Source organism: Vicugna pacos, chromosome 4 (assembly GCF_048564905.1).
Source record: "Vicugna pacos chromosome 4, VicPac4, whole genome shotgun sequence".
Classification (NCBI taxonomy): domain Eukaryota; kingdom Metazoa; phylum Chordata; class Mammalia; order Artiodactyla; family Camelidae; genus Vicugna; species Vicugna pacos.
This window is the reverse complement of record NC_132990.1, coordinates 23,315,446-23,332,036: the sequence shown is the minus strand read 5'-3', so window position 1 is coordinate 23,332,036 and position 16,591 is coordinate 23,315,446. Positions and strand designations below refer to the sequence as shown.

The following is a 16,591-nucleotide window of genomic DNA, read 5'->3' as shown; positions in this document are numbered from 1 at the left end:
TGCTCCACACTGATAACTGCCTGCATACTAGGCTCAGGGAGGTCACTATAATCACGTGGACCTATACGAGAACTATTTTTCATAAATACAGACTATACCTACAACAGGTATTTTTTAAAGTGGACAAAACAGCTACTCACATAACTAAAATGGCCCCAAGTATATAAAGGGATGAAAACTGCAGTGAGGTGGTACTCAGCTGATGAACCCAAAAACCAAACCGCGGTGGGTGCACTAGAGCCATGAGCAGTGAAAAGGGTTTCAGTAGAAAATGTGCTGATACTCCGAGTCATAAACAGCAAGAGGGTCTTCAGGCCTCAGAAATTTCAAGTTTACCTTTATATTCTAGATCCTGTTGGCAGGGGGCAGGGAGCAGTGGCTACAGATATTTGTTTGCCTTAATAACTTAATAATACTTACCTTTAATCCAGCAGAGAGAAAACAGTTTTCTAAAAAATTTCCAATGTAAGGTAATAATCCAAAAGCTATGGGATTCTTAAATGATAATGACTTCTCTTTTCTGTGGCTTGTGTATGAATATAAAGCATGCCCTGGCAGAATCTTTTAGCTACCTCCACAAGAGTAGCAGAGCAGATAAACAGCAAGGGCTTATAGTGGATTGGGCTAAAACAGTAGTAGGTGTAAGGAGTTTAGGAAACAGTATTATGACTAAGAACAACCTCCAAATCCCAGGCAAGGTATTCACTGCCAACTCTGCAACAAAGTTACAGAATAAACAAGCTGAGGCCAGTTTTAACTTCATCTCTACTTCCATTGTCTCAAAAATGGGAATTATAATTTAAATTAATGTAAAGACAATACAAAATGTAAAGTGTTACCACTACATTAAATAAAGCATGCTTTGAAGAAACACTAGAGATACACAAAAGAAAATCAACAACCAAAGTCACCTAGAGTGTTTCCGTATGGTCTCATAAATGAAAATTAATATACATCACTAAAGTTATAAACTATATTATTCGTTTATTCATGAGTCATTTACATCCTTCCAAGGAATGATATAAGTAGAAGAACGTATTAAAAATATGCATAAACATACATGCCCTACACTTAAAGAAAAGTTCCACAACTTTCCCAAAGTTAACAACTGCATACTGATAAATGAGGTGGGTGTTTGACCAAATAAGCATCAAATACAACTCTTCCCAAATAAGAGTATTTACTGTAACAGGCCTAAAAACAGTAAGATTTCCCAACTTTGATTTATGAATCTTTTACTTCAAAAAAGCAGTTCTGAGATATTTAGACCACACTGAGAGATTCCTTGGGTAGATGTAAACATACAGATACAGTGGTAGTGAAGTGAAAGTGTTAGGTTTTTTTTACTCAAATAAACTTAAAAAAGAAAACAGAAGAGTATTAAAATGTAGTTCAATTTCTCAGACATGTATTTTCAACTTAAATCATTGTATTTTCCTCCAACTGTCTTTCCAGTTCTCAGCAGTGACTAAAATAGACAAAGGAAAACACACAGGGAAGTTACATTTCTGAGACACAAACATAATGAGGTATTATGAATATAATATGCAAATGCAACTTTTACAAAGCAATATACTCAGCAGCTAAACATTCCAAAAATATTCATAGTCCCATTTAAAGTTCACGCCAACTTCCTCTCTAAATGATAATACTAGTAATTATCAAGTACTGTGCCTGCCCCTACTACATGTCAGGCTCCAGACTTGGTTTTATATTCTAATATGATCTTATTTTATCCTCAAAAAAACAAAATAGGTCTAAATATCATTTTTGAAAAGAAGAAAATAAGATATAAAAGTTAAGTAACTTGCCCATGGTCATGGACCAGTGACCCAAAACCAAGTGAGTCTAAATGCAAAAGCTATGCTTTTTAGTTCCCAGTGGTATTTAAAGTGGGGTTAGTATAGCACTATACAGAGAACTAGGTAGTTTGCTACTGCATAGCTTTCAGGGAGAGATTTTAAAGAGAGATATGGAGAGGGATGGCACTCCATTAAGACCTTGCTGGGAAACCGCCCGAAGCTTATCTGAAGGCTGATTTCTCAAATCAAGGAACATTTTAAAAACACCAAAGCTGTTGTCCTTGACTCAAACGTGTCAGAGGAGATAAAGCAAATTCATATCAAAAAATTTTTTGAAAAACTACTATTTATGACAGGTAGGTAAAAAAGGACTAGCATGATGTCAGGTTAACTGGAAACATTCTAGCTGAAACTGACTCAGAAATTAATATATTCCATTTTGCAGAACATGGAAAAGCTAATCAAACATTCTAACATCAAAACTATCAGCAACTTCAAATATATCCATTTTAAGCCAAGGAAAATTACAGAAGCCCTGAATACAAAAAGAGCTATGAATTTAACTTAATATTAATTAGGACATGCTCCTTTTCCAAAGACTTAACTGGTCAAGAAGTTTCAAGAAGTCTTAAGTGATTTCGCCTTGTCGATGGAAGTCCTCCTCCACCCAATGATTAAAATCCTCTCCTCCACATTATCAACTGGGTCTTCTCCATACTAGGAACCTGAGGTAAGTTTCATGAAGGAGAACCAGCTATTTTTATTTTGGTGTTTTATGTATAAAGTACCATATTAAAGAATTTACTAAAAAGCAAACACTTACTTAGTACTTACTGAATTCTGATTGGTGACTTCCCTAACCAACAAATTATTTTCCTAAAATAGCAAGTAGAAAAGGCTGTTATGTCAAAATACACTGTATATCAAATAGTTCTATGATGGCATAAAAGCATTAAGTGGAATTTTTATCTCAAGGGAAACAAATTTAAAGTCCACACAGGAATAATTTTGACTGCCTTAATTTCAGTAAGTACAATACCATTTAATACACAGAAACTGTTTGGTTTTTGAACAGTCACCTGAGTGATCTTTGACTAACGGGGAAGATGAACTGTGAAGGGAGAGAAAGCTTAGGCAGTAACTTCAAATTCTGCCCAAAAAGAACATTCACTGACTTCCCTAAAGGCCTTTATTCTCTCTCTATGGAGGTGCTTCAGAAATTTCATTCAAACCCCTAACAGTTTCTAGCAAATTATATTAGAATTGTGACCTTATAAAATGCCTACAGATAATTCTAATTAATCTCAGATTGTAGAATGGATTAAATGAATGCATTTTGTAGATTACACATGTCCATTAACTGTTCGTGAGCATCTTAAGAATAATTCCTGGAAAATCTACAAAGGTATCTAATAGTTCAGAGCGGTAAGAAACTTCTGACAACATTCTTTGGGAATCAGTAACACAGACAGGCTCTAACTGCTCTTTGTGGAGGTACTGTATTGAGGGACAGCATTTATTGTCCCCTTTCCATGACGTGTGTAATTGAGAGGTTTGGGGTTTTTTTTAAACTTAAAAAACAATCATTTTATGACATGACAGTGCCAAAAGAAACTATAATCTTACTGGCAGAAATCTAAGACTCAAAACTGATGGAAATTCAAAGACCCCTTCGGTAGCTCTGGATATAGCTTGCTAGTGTCTTTCTTTTGGCCACGTGTGTGACACTCTTTCAAGTAACAACTACTACAAGAAGATAAAGGAAGGGTCTTCCATCACCTCCTGGGCCTGTTCTCCTCAACTGTTATCTCCATGATAAGCTAAGGTGCTCAGAGGTGTCTGCCAAGTCCCAGTGCTCCAGCAGGAGCATTGACTGAGACGCCCTCAGGCACTGCAAACCAAGGCTGTCACTTCTAGTCACTGCTCAGCCCAGCTAATGCCATGCCTGTCATGACAAGCACCAGTCACCTTAAGGCACCACACCTCTGCCTCAACAAGACATACCTTGGAAAGGTATGAGCCACTGAGGGAACTTGTTTCAGGGGTTGCCAAGGGAGGCTAGCCTTGTCTATAAACAGCAGAGAGGCAGCGAAACAGCCCAAAGGCACAGATACAGAAAGGGCTGCTAGCCCTGAGCGCAAATAATTGTCCTACTTCTTGCGCACAGACAGGGGATAAAAACAACACACTGAGACACCGTGTGACCGGGCAAAAGTGGGTTTGGTTGTCAGCCTAAACCTGCCATCTGGTGTTAAGATATAGCAGACCACACCCCAGATGTGTTCCTTCAAACAAATCACATCTTTTTCTCTTATCCTTTTTTTTTTCCTTTCTGTAAAGAGAGAGGTGCCTGCCAAAGATACAAATCAGCTGAAGTTGACCTTAAACTAAAACCCTTGTTAACTTACTCTGACAAATGAGTAGGTATGTCATTTCATGCACCCATACCCCAAAGCCACCACTTTTCAGAAATAGCATCTAGAGATGCTGAGCAGAAAATCATTTGTTTACTACTCATCAACCCTAAATGTTGAGGCTGCCCTTAGTCATCAGAAAGCCATTTCATCAGAAAAATGCCATTTATTTCAGTGAAGACGAGTTCTGAAATCCTTGCCTTCCTCCGTATTTTTGACTCAGTGTCTCATCCCACAGTCGGGGTGGGGAAGGGTTCTGCCGCGCTATCATTTGCACCTCATTACACTGGGCTGGAGCTTTGAGAAAGCTGATATTCCCTCTAAATTTTTACAGATGCTTCTAGTTTACCAGTTCATGACTGCACTACTAGAAAAGACTTCCTGCCTCTAAACTGCTTGCTGGCATGTATGCTGAATTTCAAAATCCCTGAAAAAAGTAAACCTTTGTGGAGTTCTCTTAACTTTCTTACTGGGGGAGAGGGGGAGGGTCACTAAAACCACACAGGGCAAAAAAAAAAAAACAAAAAAAACTTTTTCTCTGATGCCCTGAGACTCAATCTCTCAGACACACTCCCTTCTAACTATTAACTCTTTATCTTGATTTGGAAACCCCCAACACACACACACACACACACACAAATGTTCATTAACAGAAAGTTACCTGTGGAAGGTGTTTTTCACCCTCAATTATGATGAGGACGTGTCTGGCAAATTGTAGGAATCATGCCATCATTGATGGCCTTCCACCTGAGCTTATGTGTTTCCATCTATTTCGTGTGTCACTGGAAAAATACTTGGGGACAGAGAGAAGGGACACTTTCTAAACTGCTGCCTCCTGCCCCCTTTGTTTAATGGCTCCAAGGTTTTTCAAAGTTCAGGGCAGGTGACACTGGTCTGTTCTTAATCTTTACTGCTTTAGCAATGTTAAGGCTGATGACGAGGGACACAAATCCCTGATGGAACTGAATGCATTCCAAGCTCCCCGACCCACTCAAAGCCGTAATCCCCTGCAGCTGGATCTTACTTACCACCATGCAGAGCTAATACATTTTTTAAAAGCTAGTCACTGGTGACAAATGTAAACTGGACAGAGCAGCAGCCCTCCCTACCCCCTACCTCACTCCCCAACCCCTCGATCTTCCCCCACAACCCAGAGACTCGCTGTTTCTGTGATTGATCGGAACTGCCTCTTAGAACCACCAAGCCCGGCCCGGAGAGTTCTGCTCTAAGTGACTAGAAAGATTTTAAAAGCATCTTCAGCTGTCAGGCTGTAATAAAAACAACAAAAAAGTCATCCTTAACACAAACATTTCACAACCAAGGAAACCCTGTAAGTTGAGATTATCACTGCCATATTCAGTTCACTATTTATTTAGCCATCACACGCAGGCAAACTGTTCAGACACCTCGGCGGCTTGACAGAATTAGCTAGTTGCCATATTCCTGGGCATAAGAAAATAATGCAAAAAGCAACTTGAAGCTGGAAGATCTTTTGTGATATATTTTGTTTGGATTCATTCACTTATTTCCTTTGGAAGAAACTCAACAGAAATGTAAGTAAGCAAGTAGTCTTTCATGATGAGGAAATATGTTTTCACCGAAGATTTTGATGATCCACTGAGAAAGGGAAATCAAGTCACCCAAGCAGTTAACAGGTATGTACTGGATGACGTCTCCAAAATCAAAGTAAGAAATTATGGAACCCACAGCCTAAAGACAGACGGAAGGATCAATGGATGGATAGATGCCTAAATTAGGAAAACCACAGTCTCAAATGTATTGTATACAACACAGATAACAGATTTTGATAAGGGGTAAGCCATCCACTTTACCTGATGCAGAAAAACCAAGGGTTAATACATGTGACTTTTTCAGGTTTTTACTCGTTCCCAGATAACTAGCAATAAGTGTTATGATTTAAGTGATATTACGAATTAGACTTGGCAATGGCTACCACAACACTGACTACAATGCTTATACTGCATTAGGTTTAATTACTGCATAGTTACATCTGGAGAGAGAAGCATAATTTTATAACCACTCTCAGCATTCTAACTTGAGCTCAGTCCCTGCGTGATACATACTCACACAAGTTAATTGAGGCCCTGAAAGGCACCACAGTTAATAATGTGTAACCAGCAAGAACACAAGGAGAAGTGACAAGCAGGTCTCCCTGAATTAAATTCACATCTGATTATGCGACCTCTCAGTGTCCTCCTGGCATTGCTGAAAGCAGGTACTCCAAAGCAGCCTGGTGACCAGCCTCAGCAGGACCCATGGAAAAGGAATTTGACTCAGGGTGGAAGGAGGGAATGGGGACTGGGGACATTATACCAATGGGGAAAGAATTAGGACAATGTGCTTGAAAAAGTCCAGCTCTGATTTTCCTACTTGTCACCCATTGTCACATTCCCAGAGCACAGAGACCTCAGTCAACATATGAGTAATTCAACCAAAAGGAAAAAATACAAACTCTGTTGTTCATGGTGACTGTAATGCCTTGGGACTAAAACATGGGGTGTGTGCAAGTAAGGGAAATGTGTGAGTCTTGTGGCGGGGAACAAGAAAAGGAGGTCGAAAGATTACTACGTGTACACACACATAAAAAAGGACTTGGCGGTTCGTGTGAGGAAAAGTGTGAAATACAAATAGGTGGCTACACTTCTTAAGGCTAGAGTACAGAAAAACCAAACCAAAAGAAGGAAAGAAAATAAGCCCCTGTGATTCATGAATTTCAGAATTATGGTTAATGGCAATGGACATTTAGTCTGAATCCACATTATATGTCCATCCATCCAGAAAATATTAAAGATTGTTGTATTCTTCATATAGTAATCACAGGTGGCTGTGCTTTGCAGTATTACCTTACAGATCTACTATAAACTGCAATGAGTATATTCACTTCATAATGCAAAATGATCTCAAGTCTAAATTTCCATGTCCACAATGATATGTTCCTGCTATAAAGCTGTCCAAAAACCTATAGAAAATGTAGAAAATTAAGCCTCTGAAAAAAAAAACTGAGTAATAAGAGGATCTCTGCCTGTTAACTAAATGTGATCAAAATGGAGTTTCCCTAATCAAAGCTTTTAATACTAAAATATTCAATAATTGTGCCCAGAGAAGTTACACGTACAAATAAATTGCTAATTAATCCAGTGAGAAGTAACTGATAATATCTGATAGGAAAATCCCCAAAAATTATATTCATCTGAACTTCCAGTGACCAATTCATAATATAGAAACCTAACTGAAAATGCTTAGTCTGGAGTAAGCAAAAATCCTTCCCATGGAAGGCATATAAAACAAACACTGTCTCTTTAAGTCGAAGAACCCACTAGAGTTAGGTAGCATGAAGCCAAGAAAAAGTTCTGAAGTTTAACTCTCAGGAGCAAACATTTTCTACTTGTGAAGTAAACTCTGTTGAAAGACAGCAGACTACGGTCCCACCAGTGAAAACAGGAAAGTTTTCAGCCAGTGACAGCTTTGCCTACGGAGGGGGGAGGGAAAAAAAAGTGTCATAGACTCACTTTATTAAACCATATGCTCATTGCCCTGTGAAGAAAGCAGGGTCACTAATTAGTTCATTCTGTGAAAGAAGCCCTTCCTGATCCCGTTGACTTTTGTCCCCCTGGTTAGCTCCAGCTATTTCTGTCATGCAACTTGAAAATCACTGGAGGGAGGAAGATCGCCATAACAACCGCTGAAATGATCTTGTGGAATGTGTCTAGTGGCACTGGAATAACCTGAATATGTGCTCCAGATGTGTCTGCTGTCAGGAAAAAAGTAAACACATCTGATGGACAGCGTATGACTAGATGGCCTCGAAGCGACTCCAGAGGCTGGGGGAGGGGGAGGGGCGGCACATGTGCGCTGGGTTGGGGGCAGGGGGAGTGGGGGATCCGGGATCCGGGCTGCCCGGGGCACCGCGGGACCCGGGGCGGCCTCGAGCACTGAGCACAACTGTTCCGACGAGTCCCTCCCCAGAGTGGCCTCTGCGGGACGGCAACGGCCTCTGCGAATTTCCGTCTGGCACGGACTTGTGAGCATTTGGGAGCAAACTCAAACAGGAACGCTGGGAGGAAGGGGGGAAAAGAGTGGAGCGGGTTCAAGATGCTTTCTGCCTTAAATATTAATGGCAACGTGTTTTTAAAGCCTTCTGTCTTCTGGGGAGGGCTGTCTCCAGGCCCCTTGCCCTGCCCCCCTCTGCCCAGTGAATGGTTTTGCCTCTTTGCCCTTGATATGCGCACTCATGAAGCCCTCTTTTTATTAGGTGACTGAGTGATTACATTCCTGATCTGAAAATATTGTCTTTTTTTGATGCTGGTGTTGTTCTACAGACTTTCACAGGCTGGACAAGTGGTCTGGTTCCCTAAACCATCCCCCCACACACAATTTTTTAAATATTTTCCCAAACACATAGAAAGCAGAAGAAAAAAACATGACATAGGCCAAAACACATTTTCACCTTAGGTCCTATCCTCAGGGGTGGTTGCAAAGGGAAGGATTTAGACCTCTGCCCATTGCTTATGTTCACAAACAAAACAGTAGTCTACAAACATGGAGCGCAGACTAGGAACTTGTTGAGGATCTGCTGAATCAAACTAGTTTTTAATGTATAAGATTAACTAAAAATGCTCCTTGGGATCTACAAATCAACAGTGGCAGAGATTACTTAAAAATATAAGTAACCAAGTTTAAAAACACAAGAAAAATAAATGGGAAGTTTATTTCCCCAGGGGAACAAAAATGCCTTCCCTAAAGAAAATAGGAAATGCCTTATCTACTATAGAACACAAACCACCTACTTGTGGGTGAATCTACCACATTTTAATGCCTATTCCTACTCCAGTAGTTTGTACTGTGAACTTAAGTTTTAGAGAATACATAAAAAAAATTCACTCTGTCTTCCCATAAATGCTTACATCTGTGAAAAAGCTACAAAGGTTTGTGCAAAAATTTAGAATCAATGTCAAAAGCTTTTCAAAGCAACATATTCCAGATTTTTCTCTCAGAAACTCCACACAGTCATATTTCAATGAAATTTCTAGTAGTTTTCCAACACGATCTAAACAAAAAACACAACTGTACTACTGGAGGGAATTTATTTCTATAAAATATACCTTTAAGATATAAAATTGCTTATGCTTATCATTCATTAAGATCAATAAATTATATCACATAGGCTGAGGGACAGGAGCATTCACCAGGTGCTTCTTCCATTCAAGGTGATTGCCAACTTATGAATCCCCTGTCAATTTATAAGTATCTGAGTACATTCTCCTCCTTTGATAAAACTCATTTAGTGACTTAGATTCTGAAAGCAGATCACCAAAGGGTAAAGGGAAACTGGGAAACTATTATTTGAGAACAGGCAATGGAACAAATCTTCAACTCACTTCCTGTAGTTCACACATTTAACCTGGCAAAGGAAGACCTGAAGGATGCTTAGAGCTTGAAGGACTCAAAATTTGAAGAAATAGGTGAAAGGACAGCTAGAGTGAATGGCACCGCTTCTGCCTTCTAGAAATTGGATTCCACTGGCAGCTGGCTGAATGAAGCCAGTAACAGATTCACCGCTGTGGAAAATGTTTCACACTCCTCTAAGCGAAAATGTCGTTATTTCCTTGTAACAGAAACTGTACTTCTTGACAAGTTAGACAACCTAAAATAATCATTGCCAAGGTGCAATTTATAAAATTTGTTGGCAATCTATAAAAAAGAAATGATGTGGGTATTTGCAATTATTTGCAAAGCATACTTTATTATTATTCCAGTCTCATCTAGCCCCCCCCAATTAAAAGACTTCAAAAAGAGGTGACAGATTTCCAAATAAAAAGCCAAGTATTTCAAAGCTTTTATGAGCCAAAGTCATAAATGTGCACATTTGTACAATGAGGTGCCAAATGTCCAAAAGATGGATGAGTTTCAATGACCATTTTCATTTTCCCGAACCTTACTATTCAACCAATACACAAAAATTTCATGTATACTCAAAGAACTGGAATGTATTTCTTATTCATCTACGTGATGTTTCTTATCCATCTAAAAGTTCTTATACCTAACTTCTAGTTAACTCTTAAAAGAAAAAGGACAAGTAAAGCACTGGATCTTTCCTCAAATTCTGAGTGATAGTTTTTCAGTAAGAATTTTTTTTTTTTTTTTGGTTCTATCCGAAGTTTGGAATGGGATGAAACTAGGAGTTAACATAGGAAGTATTCAAGTTCCAAAAGTTATATGATACCCATATGAACAGAACTGGTGGCTGAACTCCACACAATTAAGCCTATGGCTGAAATCAAACTTCACACGTATAGTCTCCCTATTCACTGTGTACTCAAAATCCAATCAAGTGCTCATGGGTTACTGTTTCTCAAACCACCAGCTTCTCTTAGACAATGCCACACAAGTAGCAGAAGCTCCATGTAGACTCTAAAGCTTTTCTATTTCACTCCACTGAGCAAATAATGGTGATGCTTATAACATGCACAGACTATGAGATAAGCAGAGCTAGCAAGATCTAGGAAACTTTGGAGAATTTACCAACAATTCTTTTACCATTCTGTATAGTGTTACAGACCAGCACGTAACTAAGGCCGGAGAAGCCAAAGAGAAAAGAAAAACAAAAAAAACTAAGAGGGCAACCAGCAAGCCAATCTATTAGAATTCCAGCTGGCTTAGAAGTAAAACACTGCAAGGCAGTTTTTTGGCTGCAGGAGTTTTTTGTTTTGGGTTTTTTGTTTTTTTTTTTAACAGAGGTCCTGGAAATTGAACCCAGGACCTTATGCATGCTAACTAAGCGTGCACATAGCCTACCACTGAGCTATACCTGCCCACATGGCACCGCTTCTCAAGCAGAAACAAGAGAAAGTTACAGGCATGAATGAAACCAAAATCTAGACTTACAGCAATGATTTTCTGATTTCTGTTGAAAAAACAAACATGAATTCTGGAGAAAAGCATTTTAAAGAATGTGAATGGGAACTTCTTACTGAGTTCTTAAAACAAGGAACTCTTCCGAGGAAAAATGTGATGCTGTCACATGTATGTAAATGCCAACAGAAGAAAAGAAGAAAATCCAGAGGTTCTTTGACATCAGCAGTCATGTGTCATGCTATCAAGGGAAAAGAAGCCATGAAGCAGCACAGGATTCCAGAGAAAAGCAGGCAATCTGAGCAGCAGAGCACAAGGAACACAATATGCTCTAACCAAGTGTGGTGGCTGAAAGGTTCCCTAATCAAGAACAAACAGCTATAACATTTGAGCCGCTTACTATAATGTGATCAATTTGGGATGAATTTCTAAAACCATCCACTCTTCTCCTGCACTGACTATAAAACAAGTAAGTCAATGAATCCCAGCCACAGTTTTACAACAAACAGAATATTCTTTCAAGGTGTCTGAAACCATCAAGACAAAACCTAACGAAGCACATTAATTTAAAAATAAAAATAGTTTTCATATAGCATTTAAGGGGAGGAAGAAGAATACAAGTGGGAAGAGTTGAACAAAACTTGAGGAAAGTCCTGGAATCCACCTTCCTTCTTATCACAGACAAGGAATCCATCTTATGAAAGTTCAGTGATTTGCCCCATGTCACCGCCATTTATCTGGAGAAGATTTAGAACAAAACCTTCACGGCAGTGACACCCTCCCACAAATCCATCCTCTTCCTGCCAAAACCAACCTCACTCCCTACTCCCAAATGACAACAGATTTGAATTCCCCGGATGATGAAGTCTTTGCAGAAGCTCTGCCTAAAGACAGACAACATTAACAAAGAAAGGGAAAAAAACATTCTTCTGGACAATTTCAACCTTCTGTTTCTACAAGCTTTTTACCAGGAGTGTTAAAGAAAAATAAGGAAAATATTATCCACTTTCAGTGTGAAGTCCATCTACTTCCATTTCCTGGAGCAGGTGCTCCCAAGCAAGCAACGAAATGCCAACAGAAAAGAAAAAAAGCTGGACTGAGAAGCTGAGAGCTTTGGGGTCATTAGCCCTAGAGTAGTAATGGTTGACTATATTCCTTTACAATTCCTTTATCCGTAGTTCACTGAGGACAAAGAGCAATTTTTTTCCTCTGCTGTTTTTCAGTGTTATCCTTGCAGGCCCATCATGGGACCCTGACATGCTGGGAATTGTTCGTCCCTTGGCTGCATGCCAGGAGGAATCATTACTACTGCACATGGGACAGTGTCCCTGGCTCCAGAGAGAGCATCACCTCAAATGGACTGAGCAAGCCCTTCAAAAAAATGTCTGAGCTCCAATCCTGCCATAAAACCTTCGACAGCTTCCCATTTCACCTAAAATAAGGACTACGGTCCCCAACGTGGTCCACAAGCTCCCTCCATGGTCCGGCATTGGCTCATCAGCCTTACTAGGTTCTAGTCTCTCCACACCAGCAACTGTCATCGACTCCAGCCACACTTTCGGTGCCCTAGGCTCCCTCTGACCTCAGGCATTGGTCCTTTTGCAACACTCAGCATCCTTTATCTTACCCCCAAAGCAATTCAGTTTCTCTTCATCCTTCAAATCTCTGCTCAAACAGCCCTCCAGCGGAATCTTCCCTGAACCCCACACTACGTTTGATGGCCCATACTTTCTCTTTGGAGGTTTTGAGTAATACTCCATTTGGAAAAGGTGAGGGGTTCCAAGGCTCAGAAAAAGTTTGAACATCACGGGACAGTTTCAAAAGTCCCCAACAGCAAAATAATTCTAGTACTTGTAGTACTGAACTTCTAACTCTAGAGTTAAACTATATTAATAAAGGAGTCAATGTTATAAATTGGGAGATCCCCAAGTATGATTGTTAGAAAAATATTCATGGATTTCAAATACTCCAAAAATAGAGCAATACTTTTATAAACTGTGGCCACTTTATTCCTTTCTTTCCTCACATTTGTTGTAATAAGTGGCAGCCGCAGATGAAGAAAAACTACACAAGGCTTAGAATCAGACTGAAGTCAGACTACTCCTTACCAGCTGCCTGATCTTAGGTAAGTCCAGTATATTCTCTGGGCCCATTTTCTCTTTTAGGAAGAGGAAAACAATGTTACCTTTCTTAAAGGATTCAGAAGACATTTATCTGGAAGCCAACGTTTGAATTTCTAACATGCACATTTACCACTTACAAGTCTGCCTGATTATCTAAATAATATTAGTGTCTTCCACATGTAAACTCCATAAAGGTTAGGGATTGTTACTCTTTTTGCCCATCTCTGAATCCTTAGAGCCTCGTACAGTGTCTGCGCTATATATACTATACACCCAACAAAGAATTTTTATATAAATGAATTCACAAAAGACAGTGTAATATGATGAATTCCCTTTCATTTGTTTGTTTTGATTAATTTTAAGGAAGAAGTCAGTAATTCTACACTGGGTAATGTTCCTTTGGCATTCTCACCTGTGTACAGCTAGTTAATATTCTTGCACAGAAGTCAGTGTTCACTGGGACAAAGTCAGTCTTGTATACCCATGAGGACATAAGTCCATAAGTCTCATTTAGTGATAATGGTTTCATTCGCTAGAATCACAAATTTCATGCCATTGTTCAAAAAGAGAACCGAGAACTTCTTCAGCGAATGTGCAAAGATTAGTATTGGCCTTTACACAAGTAGAAAAATAATTTCTCCATTTGTGAGATGTTAGCAACAGAGGCTTCATATAACAATAATAGCAAACACTGTCTATTTTTTCTATGGGCAATCAAAATTGTTTAATATTTCAATCAACTGACTGATTTTTCAATCAAAATTGTTTGTGCCAAGCACGTTTGTAATCACTTTTCATATAGTAATTCATTTAATCCTCACCACCACAACCCCATGAGATAGGTACCATTATTATATTCATTTTATAGAGGCAGAATCTGAGCCAGTACTGCCTTCATACTTATAAAATTTTTTCATTTAACATCTATTTAGTGAAAAACTAGTATGCACAAGGCATAGTTCTGATATTGTATTTTAAATACAAGATTTATGTCTCTTGCCAGAAGCAGTCTTAAGTTGGAAAGGTTTTAAAAGAACTGGTGTCTAAAGTTATACTGTTTTCTCCCAATCTGACCAGTTTTGAGACATGCTCTAATAGGATAAAGCTTTCAACCGCAGGGAGCCTTTAGGAAAACACAGCACCCATCTCACCTAGTTAAGAATCCTGGCACTAGAAATCCACTTCACCCCACTCGGCAGCAGGCTGAAGTACATAATTATTTTCATCTGGTTACAACACAGGGTGGTGAGTTTAATCTCTAAAACCCTACAGGGATTGGTTTTAGCAGTTATAGAAATTGCCTTTCACGCTATGAATATGCTGCACAGCAAGATGGTCCTGCTAATGGTTCCCAGACTAGGATTTGGGGGGACCAAAGGCATGGCTCCCTTCTTTCCATAATTTCCCTTCCTTTGTGGGCTGAGTCTATGGTCATTCAAGGTATCCTCATGGCTGTGCTTTCAAAAACAATTTGTTCTGATTTGGACAAAGGAATAGAGGTCTCTTTTTTTTTTTTAAGTTACAGTCAATGATTACTAGTCATGGAGTCAAAAGAATCCATATACAAGGTGGACTATCAGTGCCATAGTCTGTTTAAAAACATAAAAGCATATATGCAGGTGTAAGTGTCCCAAGCAACAACGTAGCCATGAATGTGATGTAATCTCTAGTTTTACTTGATTTTTAAAACTTTTGCTACATCCTTCCTTGGGGGGGGGGGTCCTAGAAAACCAATTCAAGAATATAATTTAATGTCTCTCTCTCTCTCTCTCTCTTTTTTTTTTTTTTTTTTTTTTTTTTGCTAAATTCAACTCTACTCAGTCAACGCTAATTTCTCCCAGTTCCCTAATGAACCTTCACCATCAGGAACAAAAAGATACTCTGTTCAATTAAAAAAGAAAAAATACTCACCTAAGTACCTTCTCACCTAAATACCTCAAGACCCTCCACTAAATAAACACTGTTCTCTAAAAAAAAAAGGGGGGGCACTTTGCTAATCAACTTTTAAAGTGAAATTGCTACAAAGCTACAAAGACTAGGACCAATAAATCCCATAAAGTAAAAATGATGATTTTCTTCAGGTTTCGGTAGAAGAGTCAACCTCAATACACGCATGCAAATTATACCTCCTTGCTTACAGAGCAATCAGAAAAGGCCCTTGGGCATCCACAGCATTTCGAGTAACAGCAAGCCACTTACATTAATAATGACACATATATGTCTGAAGTTAGTCAACTTAAACACCTGGTTCAACATTTGGTAGGATATTTTGGCTTTGCCAAAAAAAATTTATCATATAAAATCCCGCCCACTGTCCTACTACCTGATGTGGGCGACTACTTAGGTAAATTATGTGTCAAGTTGTATAAGGCATAGAGATAGAGAAGTTAACAAAAAATTTTTCCCTCTCTTTTCATGTTCTTGGAGCTAAAAATTGACCCACAGCAAAGATCTCAGTAGTATAAACTGAAACACCATGAAACACAGCCTTAGAAAACCCTAATTCCACCAGACTGCCAAGTCCTTGGGGAATTTCTCCAGCTCCAAAGACAATCCTGGCATAAAGTAGGTCCTCAAATATTATCTGTAGAATGAGATAAATAAAAGCTCAGAATTACAGTTTTTCAAGTACTTTCAGCCTGAGATATCCAAGATCGAATTGTGATGCCACTTCAAAGATGAGGAACCGGAACATCAGAGCCCAGGTAGCCTATCTGAGAGCTCCCAAGGCGCTGCTTTCCACAACCATCATACCTCTGTCCCATCACTGGAAAAGCCCCGGCATCTTTACCCTTTCGCTTTTGCTCTGCCCTCTGTATTTTATGAACTGTGGTATAAAAACACCAAAAGTAGAAGGCAACCAGATCATTCAGATGCCAAACCCTAACAAGATCGACTACTGTCCCGTGCAGCTGTGCAAGTCTGATGGCTCAGGCCACCAGATGTTTGGGTCTTAGTTAAATGAGGCACACAGAAAACTCTATTTACACAGTACACGAGTTTCAATTTACCACTTATTTTTAACCCAAAATGTTTCTTTGGAGTCTTTTTCATGCACAGACCTCTGGCAGTTTAAATCTGGACAGATTTTTACAGGAAAAACAAAGCAAAGAAATGCAAGTTGTTACCACTCACTTTTCTATGTTTTGTAGCTCTCTCTCTAAAAACTGATCACAGCAGAATATGTTCACCTATATGAACTGCAGGATGGAAAATTCAGTGTGTTTTCAGATTCCCCAGCTCAGACTTCAAAAGGGACATTATCTTCACCTGATAGCTTTCTTTTGCTCTTAGGTAAAACTGAATTTCAGCTATTGATTCAACATTTATGGAATTATTGTATGCCAAGCTTATGCTCAGTCTGATGACTCAAACCCCC

General features: G+C 39.2%; 1 protein-coding gene and 1 long non-coding RNA gene across 13 annotated transcripts in view; one reads left to right on the top strand and one right to left on the bottom strand.

The window, feature by feature from the left end:
- The window catches only part of BNC2 (basonuclin zinc finger protein 2), a 403,534-nt gene that overhangs the window by 358,963 nt on the left and 27,980 nt on the right, over positions 1-16,591 (bottom strand). The window lies entirely within an intron of this gene.
- Positions 8,177-15,127, top strand: LOC140696011 (uncharacterized). The gene is made up of 3 exons (XR_012071924.1): positions 8,177-8,258; positions 13,131-13,214; positions 15,034-15,127. It is a non-coding gene; the product is annotated as an uncharacterized lncRNA (long non-coding RNA).